Genomic DNA, 5270 nt, shown 5'->3' with positions numbered 1-5270 from the left:
ACTCCATTACCTTCTCCTAATTTAATTAAAGGATTAATTAAAAATATTAAGGATTGTTAAAATATCAAAAATAGAATATTGAACTTCCCTTCACCGCTGCTCCCGCAGGGCCTTGTTTCGCTTCGACTTGCCAAAGCATCACCGATGAACTGCCAGAGGCCACCTTCCAAAGCCTCACCACCGCCAGCCCACAGAAGGCCACCTCAACATAGCCTCACCACCGCTGAACCATGAAGACACCTTGGCAAAGCCTCACCACTCTCAATTTGCCAAGGTTTATAAAATCATGAAGGCATAGAAAAATTAAATAGTTATAAGCTTTTTTTGAGGGAATGGAGTGTAAAACTAGAGAGCATAGATTTAAAGTTCAAAGTTCAGATTTATTGTCAGAGTACATGCATGACATCACATACAACCCTGAGATTCTTCTTTCTGTGGGCCAGGAAGAATTTCTACTTATCTGTAATGCAAAAAAAAAATTGTACTCAAGAAAAGATACGTATACAAAAGAGAGAAATGTAAATAAAGAAAGAAATGTAAACAAACTGACTGTCCAATACAGGAAAGAAATATTCAATAAAAAATAATGTGCCAAGTGATTCTCTGAGGGAGAGGGGAAAGATTTAAAAGGGGCCTGAAGGGCACCTTCACACAAAGGGTTGTGGATGTGTGGAATGAGCTGCCAGAGGAAGTGATAGAAGCAGAGTCAATTATAACATTCAAAAAAACATTCAGGCAGGTACATGGATAGGAAAGGTTGAGAGAATTATGGGCTGATTGCAGGCAAATGGTGTGGTGATAATGCTAGTGATACTCCTGACCATGAGAGGGAGTCAGAGATGAACGCTGCACCTCGGGTCAGATATAAAAAATGGCTCTACCACAAAGTCGTGAGTTGTTAATAAAATATTGTTAATGTAAAAGAACCCAAGTTTCTTAATTGCTTAAAAGAAGCATCACAAATAGGACTAGCTTGATTAGCTGGACACATTGGGCCGACTGACCTCTTTCTATGCTGTAGAACTCCATGACTCTATGATTTCAATCCTTTCCTCTCACACTGTCAATCGATCCCTTCTAATCCTAGACTCTCTGCCCTCAGTACCTAAATATCTTCTCAATATCCCTTATGATTTTATAAATCTCTATAAGGTGCCTCTAAGCCTCCTCCAGGGAAAAAGGTCACAGTCTTTCTAGCCTCCCCTTATAGTTCAAGTCAAGTCAAGTTTATTGTCATCTGATTGCACAGGTACAAACCGACAAAACAACTTTCTCCGGTCCTCATGCAAAACACTGAGGCACCCAATCAGACGTAACACAATACAGACAGATAATACATAATGCAGATTAGTATTCAAATATACAAATAAAGTAATAAATATTGTTTTGTGAATATGAGAGTCTCAGAGGGTTAGTGTGAGCAGTTGCTTCAGTCGTTCAGCATTCTCACTGCCTGTGGGAAGATGCTGTTTCTCAGCCTGGTGGCACTGGCTCTGATACTCCAGCATTTGTGCACACCATCTTGCTCTTCAGTCAGATTGTATCTGATCTGATTTCAGTCTCAGCTCCAGTCCCACCCCCGCCCAAACCCCATCTTTCAGATTCCGCTTGGATCTGCACAGAGAATGTGGTCTGTGCCTGGTGAGCAAACTACTGGAGTTCCACAGAGCTGTCACTCATTGACTGGAGAGCAATTTATCGTTAGAGGCATTTACAGGGAAGTTGATAGGTGATGGGGTGATCTTTTTTTGAGACGATGAAAGAATGTTTAAACATGTTCTTTCCTTTTAATGATGTGCATTGTGTTGTTGAAGGTTCTGGTGATAAGATGCAACCATCTCCAGTAAAAGTAATATTTGAAAGGCAAAATACTCCTTCTGATGGAAATCTGAAAACGGAAATGAAAGCAGACAATGCTGGAAATACTGTAGCAGGTCAAGTCATCCTGTACTGTTGATTCGGTTTCCCTCCCCAGGCATACACCTGTTGCTTCAAACACCACCTCCATCCCACCTTCTCCTCCACCTGACCCTTGTGCCTTGACTGAAGCCAAGAGCCTGAGCATGTGTGTCAAAAGGCAAAAGATTAGATAGTACAAGAGCTTATGGGCAGCTCGGAGCAGTAATTTCTCTGTGGTGGGGACGATCATGCAAAGGCATTACTGGAGACACACGAGAAGCTGCATTTGGCATACTGGAGTCGTACAGGGTGGAAACAGGCCCTTCAGCCCAACTCACCTATGCTGACCAAAATGTCCCACCCACACTTGTCCCACCTGCTTGTCTTTGGCCCATATCCCTGTAAACCCATCCTATCCATGTATCCTTCAAAATTGTTCTTAAACATTGTTCTCTAAAGTAATATATAAACGTTTGGTGAAGATGAGAGCAAATGTTCAGCTAGCAGAGTGCTTTGGTCATGCTTTGCTCATAGCAGCTGTTTAAATAAAGTTTTAATAAAGTTGTGTTTGAATAAAATGGTGTCACCCAGGATGAAGAGCTGGTTGACACTGCTTGCCATTGGGGTTGTTCTCTTAAAGTGTCTCTGTATCTCTGCTTGGTAATAGTCTTCATTTTTATGAGTATATTGTTAACTATATTAGTAAGGTTTTATCTGTAAATGTGGGATGGGAGGATAATTATGATGTTCATCTTTTGGGCAGCTCTGTGGTGTTTTCAAAGAATGTGATTGAAAATAAAGTAAAGTGCTTTAAGGTTTATATATTTATGCAAGTGAAATGCATTCTGTGTAAGCACAGTGTAGCATATTTGTCTTTTAAACTTTATTTTTAATGCAGATGTTAGGCATCGTAAGAAAACTCGCTTATCTGGCATGTGCCAATCCCTGTAGATGCCAGATAGCAGAGGTTTTACTGTACTCTAACAATAAATCAGAACTTTGAACTTTGAAAGCAAAAGTATTTGCATGGAGTGAGCAACTTGACTGGCAAAGATGAGTTGGGCCGGAAGTCCTGTGTCTGTGCTATATAGCTCTATGACTCTACTAACCAAACTAATCCCAGGTTGCAGAGATTTCATAAGATTTATGAGGACAAAAATCATGCTTGACACAATGAGCTTAATTCCAAATCAACTGTAGCTTCAGATGTTCATTAAATTATTAACAGGGAAGAAACATAATTCATAAACATCATTCCCTGAAAGTAGCATCAAAGGTAAACAGGGTTGTAAAGAGAGTTTTTGGCATTGTGGTAAACCACTGTTACACCGTGATAGGCTGCTATTGACTGGACATGCCTCCTGAGACCGATCTTACAGGTTACCCCTTTCTTTTTGCTCGGATCAGTCAAGGAGGTACATGGTTGCTTGATAGTGTTCCAGTCTTTATTAAAAATCTGATTGTTTCACTACTCAGCCTTTTGTGAATTATTGATGGAACATCAGGCATCTTGGCCTTCATAAATCAAAGTATTGAATACAGGAGTTGGGATGTTATGGTGAGGTTGTATAAAACATTGGTGAGGCCAAATGTGCAGTTCTGGTCGTTTAACTGCAGCAAGGATATCCCTAAGATTGAAAGAGTGCAGAGAAGATTTACTAGAATGCTGCCAGGACTTCCAGGAGTTGAGTTACAGGAAAAGATTTAATAGGTTAGGACTTTATTCCTTGGAGCGTAGAAAAATGAAGGAAGATTTAATAGAGGTTTACAAAATTATGATGGGTATAGACCGAGTAAATGCGAGTAGGCTCTTTCCACTTAGATTAGGAGAGATAAATAAGAGAGGACATGGCTTTAGGGTGAAACGGGGAAAAGATTTAGGGTGAACGTGAGGGGGAACTTCTTAACTCAGAGAGTGGTGGAAGTGTGGAATGAGCTGCCATCTGATGCAGTAAATGAGAGCTCACTCTTAGTTTAAGAATAAATTGGACAGATACATGGAAGGGAGAGGTTGTGGACTGGGTGCAGGTCAGTGGGACTTGCGAATGATATTTTGGCAAAAGTTGAATGGCTGTTTTCTGTGCTGTATTTCTGTGGTTCTAAACAAGCTTTTGTTTACATATGACACAAAAATAAGCACTGCTCAAATTGCCTTGATCCATGCAGTATATTATATTGGGAATCCAGCTCTGAACCATCTATTTAATGCCTGGTCTCCAGTGTGGGCATTACAAACTTGTCTTACATTCTCCAGAATTCATCTCTTGGCCATGCTAAAGGCCAAATTTTTTCTGGTGGGGAGGAAAGGAAAAAATGGCTTGATTAAGGAACCTTAGCTGACAATGGATATTGAAGGTTCTTTGGAACTTTAACATTGAAGAAAAATTTGGACAGACATTTGGAAAGGAAGAGTATGGAAGGTTGTGGAATGAATGCTGATCAGTGGGACGGGGCACAAAAACAGTTCTGCACAGACTAGAAGGGTGAAGGGCCTACTTTGTGTGCTGTAATATTATATGGTTAGATCCAAAAAAATAGAAAAAAAACATTTGACAGGTTTAGGCAACTGGCATCAAGGGAATCCCTTGAGGAAGATAGAGGGTGGAGGTGAAAGAAATTAGGTGGGGGGGGGGTCAAAAAGCCTTCATGAAATTTCCTTGGCAAGGAATATTAAAGGGAAACCCAAGACATTCTATGTCTACCAGGAGAATGAGGGTAGCCAAGGATGGAGGGGGTCTCCTTGGGCATCAAAGGGGTAATTCATATGTGAAGCGAGGGGATGTGGACAAGATCCTAAAAGAAAATTTCTTAATCTCTTTTCACCATGGAGAAAGATGTGGAAGATCATGAGTTCAGGGAGTGGAAAGTGGGTAGTCTGGAGCAGGTCAATATTAAAAATGTTGATGACATGAGTATATTGTCATACACATTGTACAATTACATTGGACAATGGAGATTTTCTTCCTGAACATGTTTGGGTATATTTTATGGATTTTGGATTGTTCATCATGAAAAATAACCTTAAAATTTTCCTAATATGTACCATTTTTATTAGATATAATTTATTTTTGTGATTTCCTGTCATATTTTAAGTCTACTTCAAGCACACAAACCCATGAAAATTTATTTTTTTCATTTGCACTTGGACTTCTTCCCTGCTGATCTTGGTGCAGTCAGTGACGAACATGGTGAAAGGCTTCACCAGGACATTGCGACCATGGAAAAGCAGTATTAGGGCAACTGGAATTCATTAGTGCTGGCCGACTATTGTTGCACACTGACACAAGAGACATCAGATGCTGAGTACAAACAAAAATCAGCGGAAAAACATTTTTTGATCAGTTGAACTAATGCAATGTGTCAGCATCATT

This window comes from Narcine bancroftii, chromosome 6 (genome assembly GCF_036971445.1).
Source record: "Narcine bancroftii isolate sNarBan1 chromosome 6, sNarBan1.hap1, whole genome shotgun sequence".
In the NCBI taxonomy this organism is placed as follows: domain Eukaryota; kingdom Metazoa; phylum Chordata; class Chondrichthyes; order Torpediniformes; family Narcinidae; genus Narcine; species Narcine bancroftii.
The sequence above is the reverse complement of the archived record's forward strand: the minus strand, read 5'-3'. Positions refer to the sequence as shown.